The sequence below is a fragment of the Hydra viridissima genome, unplaced genomic scaffold, assembly GCF_058129835.1.
Source record: "Hydra viridissima isolate aposymbiotic clone 2 unplaced genomic scaffold, HvirCarnegie_v1 scaffold_16, whole genome shotgun sequence".
NCBI classification, from domain to species: domain Eukaryota; kingdom Metazoa; phylum Cnidaria; class Hydrozoa; order Anthoathecata; family Hydridae; genus Hydra; species Hydra viridissima.
Genome location: NW_028324315.1, coordinates 790,505 through 802,031, shown reverse-complemented (window position 1 = coordinate 802,031; position 11,527 = coordinate 790,505). Strand labels below are relative to the sequence as shown.

Sequence of the window (11,527 nt, the reverse complement as noted above, 5' to 3'; positions counted from 1 at the left end):
TGCAAATACTCATTTGAACCTTTATAATAATGACGTATTTGTCATCCCAACTACCAAAGGGTTAATGCTTAACCGGTCCAAATGATGTAGGACCTATTTTATTGATTATTACGGGCTTTTACTTGTAATGGCATTGCGACTCTCAATGGAAAGTGGTACATAATCATCTGTATTCAGTCTCTTTAACGCTTTCACATTAAATTCTTAAAGAGAAGGCAAACTATTTGTCTTCAAAAACGAACCATTTAATTTCATTTACCTAACTGTTGTTCACTAAAATATGAAGTTCACTGATATATTAAATTAACCGCTGATTTTTTTGTTTTAAATTAAGCCTTGTGATTGGATGATTTAACAAATATTTTAATTCGTGGGTTTGTTAAATAAAAATTCACAAAAAAAAAAAAAAATTTTAATTAATTTCTCTTCTTCTCTATAATTTTACTTTCTTTGGTATAAAAAAGTATCTATATTTTATACTTGTTAAACAAGAGATCCCTGGATCCCTTGTCTAAAAAAATTATCAATAATAAAACAAAAAAAAATTTGTAAATGTAAATAATGCTTCTTTGAAAAGCAGACGTCGATAACAAAATATTTGAAAAGATCAATTAATGATAATGGTTGATTGAACTATACAAAGGAATAACAAAATATTTCAAGGAGAAATTCATTGACGCAGGAATCAGGTTGAAAAATCTTCTCATTATATGTTCGACCAACTTTCGTGAAGTCAGTTTAAATCATCCATTGAAGATCGATGGATGGAGTCCGAATTACAAGATTGAAAAGCTGTGGATAAACATCAGTGTACCTTTTGTATCAAAAAACAGTTTGATTTCTTTAACGCGAAGATACCAAATACACCCATGACGACTTGATCAAGTCATGGATTGAGTTCCAAGAACAAACTTAAATTAGCAATGAAGAGTTGAAAATCTGTAAGAAACACAGAACCTTTTGATCATTCCAAAAATATGTGAAATATAGAAATATAAAATATATGTAAAATATTTATAAAATACTTGTAAAATGAGTTTATTGTTATCATTGTTGTTCATTTTTATTTAAAGATCAATATAAAATATATTACTTAAAGTATACATAAAATATAAATGATCCAAAATAAAAATTTTGTCAAAATAAGTTGATGACAAAAACTAAAATAAAACCTAATAAAATCAAAAAAAGAAATTGAAAACTTAAACCAAAGCAACTTCTAAGAAAACCAATGCTGAAAACACCAAAAAAGATGAATTCATAAATTATCAAATTAGTTGCAACAAAATTTTCTGATTTTGTATAGATGGCCAGGCCTACTCACAGGTAGGAAACATTTCACATCTGGAAAAAGGCCAAAGCTCAATGGTGGACATGTGAAACTAGACAATGTTCTAAATTTTTTAAAAAAATGTTCTAAAAGATTTTTTCAAAACTGTTTCTCTTTAGATGTGTTTATATTCTTTGAACATTAAATTTTTTCAGAGGTTAAGTACATGTACCTGTATTAACACTTGACCCTTTGGTCTGAATCTGTTTGTTTCAACTTCAAATTGTTTTGGAAAAAATAAAATAAAGTGACTGTTTGTAAAAAAGGTTAACATAGCTTTACCAGCACACTTTTTTCAAGGAAGATAAAAACAAACATTTCTAGTTAGATCCCTGATTTTTATTTGAGTGTTGTAGTTACATATGTACTTATATATGATTTATATGTCACTTTTGATTTATATATTATTTTTTATTTATGCAATCAATAATTGAACTGTTTTTAAAAAAATGTTAATTGTAGCAAGTAGAAACTTCTATCACCAGTAAATACAATTCAAAAAAAGATTATCATTATAGCATTCTGAAAATTTAATTTACTTCATTAATACTTAATTTACAAAATTACAGAGGGTTATGGTCTGAATCTAATTAATTCGACTTCAATCAGTTCAGGGAAAATAATCACATAACCTACCTTATTTTTTCACATTACATTTTCCAAACTAATTTTTTACATAAACTAGATATCATAAGGTTTCCAAAATTTATTACATTACTCTCAGACTTTTTTAAGCCTAAATTATTTCCACAAGCATATGGCTTAAAATAGGACCATTCCCATAATCTTTTTTTTATGGCTTATTTGTATGGTGTTTTATTATAACTTTTTATTTTGCTGAACAAAATACTTTTCTTAATATACCAAAAAACTCAAAGAAACCTTTAAACAACAAAAACCACGAGCTTGACAGAAACCAACAGTTCTGATTTGATTCTTGTTCAAGAAAATTAATTTAAAATAAAGTATGCATATAAAATAACATTTAAAAAAAGACTATAATAACAAGTGGAAAATTAAAACTAAATATATAATCACATTAAGATTGCTTTGAAATAAAATTGACTTTATATAAAGTTATTAAACTAATATCAAAATATAATATAAATCATTTAATATCATAAATATACTTAAAAGTAAGTAAATAAATAAACTCTTATTGAGATATAAGTTCTAGATATAATTCTAGCAAACTATTTGATTCACATTTCATCTCTCATCTTGTTTCCAGCATTGAGTATATCATTACATAAAACCTGTGGGACCATTTTTTTTTTTAAAAAAAAACTTACCTCAATGCGACAAAACTTAAATGGAAACTTATTGTCAAGAAAACATAAGGAAAACCATGTTACTTGAAAGATTTTCAGAGTTTTGGAATTTTTATTTTGACTAAGAGCCAAATCTTTGTGCAGAAATGTGAGAAAACCTGCTGAATTAGTTAAAGTGTTAATAGCTATTTAACAAACTTACAAAGCCTTATAATAAAAATAAATTATTAGATCAGTTATACTTTATTCTAAATATAATTATACAAAAATAAATATAATAACAACTTTAGAAACAGAAAACTTCATGTCTTTTTATCTATCGTTGCTAAGTTTAAAATCCTTAATTTTATTATCATTTGTGATATAGTTACTATTTAATTCTAAAATGACTTTTTGTAAATATTACGGAAGTTAACCAATGATATAAAGAAAATTTTACAAGTTTTAAAAATATACTGACTTATTTAAAAGTTTGATTATAAAAAATGCAGCTAAACCAGTTTGTTTGTTGATTTAAGAAATTATCTCGGAAATTTATTACAACAGCCATTTCTCATGACTTTATATTGAAAGATTATAATATACCTGGTAGTAATATAGTGGAAGCCGTAGTGAAGGTTTCTTGATTGTTTGATTAAATTTTTAAAAAAGGCATAGTCCAGACATAGGCCGAACCTTCGGCCAAATCTTAACAATGCTCTTACTTAAACTTTCGGACCACAAATTTCGGCCGAAATGTTTACTCAGCATAATTTAGGCGGCCATTATGAAAATTGCAACACAAAAATGAACTTCAACTATGATGCTAAGATTACTTTGACAATTATTTAAAAATGTGTAGTGCCTGGAAGCATAAAAATATTTTTAGTTTTCCATGAATAATCAATAAAATGAATTTTAAATTATTTAAAATGAGAGGTTTGGAAATAATAGCTTCAATTTACGTGCGATATGCCATCAAATATAAAACTTGTATTTTAGAATTACAATAAGGGTGTGGACGGCATAATCTGAATTAAAAGCTCCGGTGACACAAAGGCTTCTGGGATGTGTAATACAAACAAATTGTAAACATAAGCCTCAAAATCCCTCTAAATATGTGTAATTAATATTGTTAATTCTCTGGCATAAACGCCAATTTTTCGATTTCCAAAACAGGTTGGGCGCTACTTGTTTTTTCTTAGAGATTTTCAGAAAATATTTGAACAGCTAATAAGATTCAAGTTTTAATGATTTGTTTTGTTAACTGTTTCTCTTATGCAGGTTTCAATCCTAAATTACTCTCTCAGTATGCTAGAAGGTTTATTATATAATTGTATGGTAGGCAGCTTTGGGCTTAATTTCAAAAGAATATCTGATGATGATGATAAAACTAAAAAACTAATGATGAAACTTCGAAAAACGTAACACTTGAACAGTGTGAAAAGTTTTGGATAAATTAAAAAAAATCATAAAAAATATCAGCTTCATATAACAAAAAACTGCTCTAAGCAATAGTTCGTGTTATTCATAAGTAAATATTATACTTTGTTGAAATTAACTTAATTGAAGTTATGATTTTTTTCCCCTATCTTGATTAATTCTTGTTCAGCAATTGTTCTCCTCTTCTTATTTCAACCATGTGAAATTTCTTTTCTCTTTATTTTGATATTTATTTTGATATGGTGAAGGCGGTGTTAAATTTGAGGGAAGTGTTTTCTTCGATGTTGTGTTCGGTTATTAGGGGCTTGTGACTTGAACGAGGTTGAATAACAGAGTAACAGAGTTGAATAACAGAGCTCAGTAAACAATTCATACAGCAGTTGTACAAAATTCGGGCAAATTGTACAAATTTTTTCAAAGTTGTACAAGTTTTTAACAAAGTGTTTAAACTTTGAAAAATCTGCAAAACATAGATAAAGCTTTGTTTAACTTAATCTTATGTTTATATAAAAATTAGTGTTGTTATCAACTTCAAGAAAATCGACTAAAAGTCGACTAGTCGAAAGTTGAAATTGGTCGACTTTGAAAAATCGAATAGTCGATTTAATCGACTATAAGTTTTTTACTAATCGACTAAAAGTCGATTTAGTCGGGTAATTATTTCTATTTTTTCTCTTGATTTAATTTTGTTCATCTTTAATATCGTTATGATGCTGACCAATTAGTAACGAGATATCTTTATAAGTAGCTTATCTTGTTTAGATAAATTATTTTTAAAGATTGAGCCACATGTAAGAATACCATTCAGCGGCTTTTTTAACTCAACCAAAATATCTGAACATTGCACTTAATTTGCTGTATCACAAAAATTTAACTATAAGCTTACTGTGTGTACCACCACTTCATTTATGCTTCCTTTTTTTCATTACAGAACCAGTTGATGCTTTTTAAAACAAAATGTTAAGTAATGTGTTATGGTATTCAGTTAAGGATGTGAAAATGTTTTATAAATCTACCACCCCAAAAAAATTAAGCCGCCCCGTTTCCTCAACCTATCTACGCCATTGTTTTTGATTTATTAAATTTTTTGTTAATTTTTTGCTTTATATGTTGTGAAAAATTATATAAAATGTGTTTTTTTTTCTTTACTTTGTGATTGTAATTTTCGTTTTATTTTGTTTATTTGATTTTAATTCATTTAATAAGATTAAATGAATTAAAATCGAACAAAGAAAATACTTTTGATGCAACAACAGCATGCGTTATTGTAACAGTATTACATACCACCTAGTTTTTTTGTTTACTCTCTTAAAGTTCTATTTGTTTCATATCATCTAAAAAATAAATAGTTAAGCAACATTAAGGTGTGTAATAGTAAAAACTTTTATTCAAATATTTAGATTTAATCGACTTTAAATCGGCTTTAGTCGATTTTTAAAATATATTAGCCGATTTTAGTCGACTTTGAAAAATATATTAATCGATTTAGTCGACAGTCGAATAATTTCAAAGTCGTAACAACACTAATAAAAATTCACATCTATGAAAAAATTAAAAACCAATAAGTGTCTACCATACAGTTATATCATAAACCTTATAGCATTCTGTAGAGATTAGTTGAAAATTGACTATCGTGCATATCAGAAAATAGTAGAGCTGGGCAACCGCTATTTTTTTTTAGCCCGACATATATCCGATAGTTCGATAGTTGGAGTTACTAATCCGCTATCAATAGTTCGATGGTTTTCCTAATTTGCCCGGCCAATAATCGATATTACGCTTGCCCGATATCTTAAAAAATATTTAAAAACTTTTTTTTATTTTTTGTTTCACCAGCTTGCCACAGGTAACTTGCACAGGCATTATCATCTCCTCTTCATCACTCCTGTGGCCATTTCATAATCAGATCGGCTTGACATCACTGCGGATTATAGCACTAGATGTTTGACTTGACGTAAATGTTAAATATTTGTCCATTTCAACTTGGTATGATAGTTGTAATTATTTACACAAACCTTTTTTAAAAAAGTATAAAACCCATCAACGATTGTTTTTTTAGGTAATTAATGATTTATTAATACTTAAAAAATATTGCTTAGTTGCAAAACTGAAACTAGGGGTCAATAACACCGGTTTCGGTTGCTACAATTTTGTGATAGGAAGTATTTCGTTTCTCGAATTTACTTTAGTAAATCTATATTATATAGCCTCTTCGTGGCGCAACTAATAACTTAGGCAACTAAGGTCAATAATTTTTGGGACTCTAAGGGTAAGAAGGATCAAGATCTTACCCGAAATTCATTTTATGGAGCTGTTGAAATAACAATCTAACAGTGCTGATGGATTCTTTGGCTTGTTCCAGCAGTTGAAATAGAGAATACTGTGCCCCCCCCCCTCCCCCGTCGGAAAGGGGAGGAGCAACAATCAAAAACAAAACAGGAGTGGTTGGTGGAACAGAGGAGATATGCGGGATCGTGAATTTGAATTTGCACTTAATCAAAAAAAAAAAAAAATTTATTTCATATATAAAAATTAGGAAGACGGAAACTAAAAATTTTGACTCTCTGATAGTCGAAGTCCGAGGGTTGTTTTTTTAGTCCGATACTTTTTGCTTAGTCCGATAGTTATCGGAATATCGGATATCTAATATTGCCAGAACGATAGTCGAAGTCCGGTACATATATTAATCCAATATTTCCAGAACGATAGTCGAAGTCCGGTACATATATTAATCCGATAATCCGATATTTTTTTCTTAGTCCGATACTAGCGGAATATCGGAATATCGGAACTTTTATCGGAAGTGCCCACCTCTGGAAAATTGTAATGCATAATTCAACAAAACTTCTCCTTTATTTTTACAAATTTTTTTACGAATATCATGTTTCACTAATTTAACTATAACATTTAAATAATGTTATGATTAAATCATAACATTATTTAAAATTAACAAAAAAATTAAAAAAAAAAAAATTTACATGATAAAAAAGAAAACTGAGATATTAATATATGTTTGCATTTCTAATTCAAATTTAGCGCTGTCGAACCAAAGTATTTGGTTTAAAAGTTGAAAAAAACCTGATTTTAAGTTTTTATTAAAGAATTACTGTTTCCAACTATGGTTGTACTAAACGTCTCATAATTCCTGTTGACCGAATTAAGCCAAAATTTTTATATCACACACATCTAGATTCTAAAAGCAATTACTATAAATGCAAAAAGAGATCGTCGCTCGACAATTACAGAAAAGTTCTCATTTTTTTATTGAGAACTAGTTAAATGCGAGTTAATCATTAAATAAGAAAAAAAATAAGCGTAATTTTAACTTCACAATATTAATTGTTGAATTATTTGATCTTGTAAAACTTTAAAAGCCCTTTAAGGAAGTAAAAAGGCTCATAAATTTTATATTTACAATTAAAAATGTTTAAAAAAGTTTTTGTTTAGAAAGTTCATACCCAAAATTTAAATTTATGGCTAAAAATCTGATGTAAATTAACAAAAAACTAAACAGAATTGTTTTCAGAATGTAATTGCTATCAAGTAACATTTTTTTCTATCTTTGATTTTAAAAAATACACTAGCTAGCCTTGAAAAAATTCGTTCCGTTTTCGTTCAATCTTCCCCAGTTAATGTGATTTGAAAAGTCGTCTTTCAGAATTTTCCAAAGTAAACTGGACTATTTCGTAGTAATATGATAATGTAAAGGTAATGTAAAAGTCCGGTAAAAAGTATACGATGATTCCATCTTTCTCACAAGTAGTTTCTGGAAGACATGAAAATCCTCGATATGGAGTGTGTGAGGTACCTTATATTTTAGGCGAGTTTCCTCCTCTATCTATTCTTAAACGTGTAAGCACACAAAATTTGTAAGCCCCGCTGATCAAAATTTATTACATTATTCGAGTCCGTCAATAAGGTCACGCGGCTTTAAATTTTTTTTCGCTTTTTAAATGAAACGAACTCTGGAATAAGAAAATTAAAAAAAGGGGTTTTAGTACGAAGGAGGCCTCATGTGCAGATGCTTTGCTTTAACATGTGACATTCCGAATTATATACTATAGTCACCATAAATAGGAATTTATTTGTAAACAAATTTTATTTACTATAAATATTTACACACACACACACACACACACACACACACACACACACACACACACACACACACACACACACACACACACACACACACACACACACACACACACACACACACACACACACACACACACACACACACACACACACACACACACACACACATACGTGCTATTATACTATTATTTCATTCACTTTTTTTTTCAAGCGTAAAACAGTAATCCATATTTTCTAAAGATTAAATTTTTTGTTCTTTGCGCCAAAGGAAAACTAATTCTCTACCAAAAACTTGTCAATTGCAACTTTACTTTAGGTTACTTTTTCTCCTAATTTAGTTTTATCAGAGGAATACAAAAAACATTCCGGAAAATGTTGTAAACATATAAAAGGCGCACAAATCTTTTAATGGATTTCCTTTTCCGTCTCCGTTCTAGTTTCTTCTCAACCCAACTGTTATTCGTAATACTTTTGTTAACTTAAATGTTAGTATAAAAATTTCCTATAAAAAGTTGCATAAAGTTGCTTATGACGATTACATTTGGCGACCGGTTTTGTTACATTTAAAACCTTTTTAAATATTTTGATAAGATCTAAAAGTTAAAATACACAGAAATGGGTCGAAAAGCAGTAAGCGAAACTACAAAGTGGCAAATAATAGGTATGAAGGATGAATCAATGATCAGTAACAGAGAAATAACAAGATAATTAAAAATTTCAAAGAATTGCGTCAGAAACACCCTTATAACATTTGAAAGACAGGTGGCAAACGTCATACGGGATTCGGAAGGTTAAAAAAAAAACAAAAAAACTGCGATGCGCAAATGTAGTCCTATGTTTCGTCAAGTAAGAGCCAATCCAAGGTTGAGTTATCGTGAACTTACCAACATATTCAACGGAAACTGTGAAAAACATCTTCCTTCAAATAAATTTAGAAAGATTTTACTTAAAAAAAATATTGGTGTTTATGCAGCTGTTAGAAAACCCATGCTAAAACAAGATCTTTTTTTTGCCCTGAAGATCACCAAAACTTGAATCCAATCGAATCTACTTGGATTTGGATGGTTAAAGAATTAGTCAAGATGCGAATAAGATCCATAAATAGCCTAAAGCAAGAATTAGATATCATTTGGAGAAGAATTCCAACTGAAATTTCAATCTTGTTAAATAAATGCAAAAAAGCACGAGGAGGATGTTAAAAATACTTGTTTTATATTTATTTTTGTTGCGCCGATTTTAATGTATCGCAGATTTTGAATGATAATTTTTGTTATTATGTTTGATAACGTTTTTTATAGTGACATCTTATATATATATATATATATATATATATATATATATATATATATATATATATATATATATATATATATATATATATATATATGTATATATATATATATATATATATATATATATATATATATATATATAATTGTATGGTTTAGTATGTCATCCTTGATGCAAGATTTGTATAACAAAAATTTTTCTCTCTCAAAAAAAAAAGAAAATTAATTCAATATCTTCTTTAGTTTCTATTTTATGATATTTTAAATAAGCTTTAAGCCAAAGAATGCACTTTTTTTTTTTTGAAAGCATTCTTTGTAGGGAGGTAACTGTTGTATATCATAAAAGAATACAACACACTTTTCCCTGGGTACCAAAAAGTTAGACTTAAAAATGCATGCTAAATGTCTCACAATATCTGTTTTAGGAAATCTATTCAATGTAAAATAACAAAAGAAAATCTATTCGAATGTTAACTGTCAACAGATGTGACTGGAAAACTTTAGAATTGCTAAACGGCTTCTTTTAGATCAATAGGAAACGCTTTATGCAGAAAGAGTCATATTTGTGGTTTGGAAAACTTCTGGTGGATCGCAATCTAGTGATAAAGCATGAGAAAGAGAATTTTAGTTTCCTATTCTTTGCAAAAAACAACACTCGACTCGAAGTCTAATTTCCTAATTTTTAACAATTAAATTTTAAACTTCATATTAAATTTAAAAGTAAATAAAACTGAAAATGATAAGATCTTATTTTTCATTTAAGCTGTTTTGAATGTAATTAAAAAGTTTTTAGAAATACGAACTTTAGGGTTAACCGCACAGTCAATTCAAAGTTTCAATTTTTAGCTTTGTGACAAAACGTCTTTAGTTTCATTGAGACGCTATGTACTTAAATGGAAGTGATGTTAATATGTACATAAATGGAAGTAATATGTACATAAATGGAAGTAATATTAAAATTCATTGTTTGAAAGAAATTTCATTGAAAAAGTTTTTGCACATTGTTGCGAAATCAACAATGCGAGTGTATCCGAGCGTTTTAATGAGGCGGCTTATTTTTATGGAAAATAACAGTGAATTTTGAAACTTTTTCAAAACCAAAATTTCTAATCAAAATCGTTTTACCGGGACAACAAAAATCTCTAAGACCTAGCATTGAACTTTTTTCTATGTAGTGTACCAAGTTACATTTTAATTTAAGCATTTCTGAAATAAATTTCCAAACACATGCTTTACTTTTAATTTGAACACAAATAAAAAAAAAAAAAAAAAAATAGATTTTAAATTTATGCTTGAGTTTTGATTTGAACACAAAATAAAGCATAGATTGCCAAAGGCAACCTACACTTCATCTCTTGCGAGAGACAATACTATTGGTTCTAAATCGTTTTTAAAATTAGAGTTTACGTGAAAACTTTCAATGAAATAAGCCAGTGATGAACAGTTGCGACCCAACTTAAAAAATTGATTACTTAGCAAGATTATTCCTCAGCCGTTTTTCATTTTCTAATTTTTAGTTAACTAAACCTGACTTTTGAACCCAACGAGAAAAACTACCGCAGTTCGATATACAAATAGTTAAGATTATTGATACTCAACGCTCGGGAGTGGACTGTATTATTATAGAAAAAACGTTGACGTCATAAGCAGGTAACTTTAATAGAGGACTTTAACGTTTTATTGGTGACAAAATAGCGTTAGCAAACTGTATTGGTAATTTATCAAATTTTCATTAAAGTTTTAAAATTAAACTTGTTCAAGTAGAAAAACAGTCGTATGACACATTTCAATTTATTCGTAGGACAATTCGGTAGGTTTGAAAGCTACAGTGACCAACTTTCCCTCAGCTTTGTCCCGTTTCTGGTAAATTCGTAAGTTTTTGTTTTAAGTTTATCAAAAATTATCTACGTCCAAATTTGTGGCATTTTTTCATAGTCCTCATGATACTTGCACTTACACTAAGAATCCAAATGGCGTTATACACACTATTTGATTTCACAAACGTTAAGTTATTTAATTAGACCTCTCTCCTCAATGAATTCGATTTTGAAAAATACAGGTCACTCAAACCCAAGCTCCCTATTTAATAACAATACACAAGGGAATAGGCAATGATT

At 28.5% G+C, this 11,527-nt stretch overlaps 1 long non-coding RNA gene across 1 annotated transcript; it reads right to left on the bottom strand.

Annotated features, from left to right (window-relative positions):
• Nucleotides 1-410: 410 nt before the first annotated feature.
• Nucleotides 411-3,738, bottom strand: LOC149877213 (uncharacterized). The gene is made up of 2 exons (XR_016447957.1): nucleotides 3,187-3,738; nucleotides 411-939 (listed from the first exon to the last, which is right to left on the bottom strand). It is a non-coding gene; the product is annotated as an uncharacterized LOC149877213 (long non-coding RNA).
• Nucleotides 3,739-11,527: the final 7,789 nt, after the last annotated feature.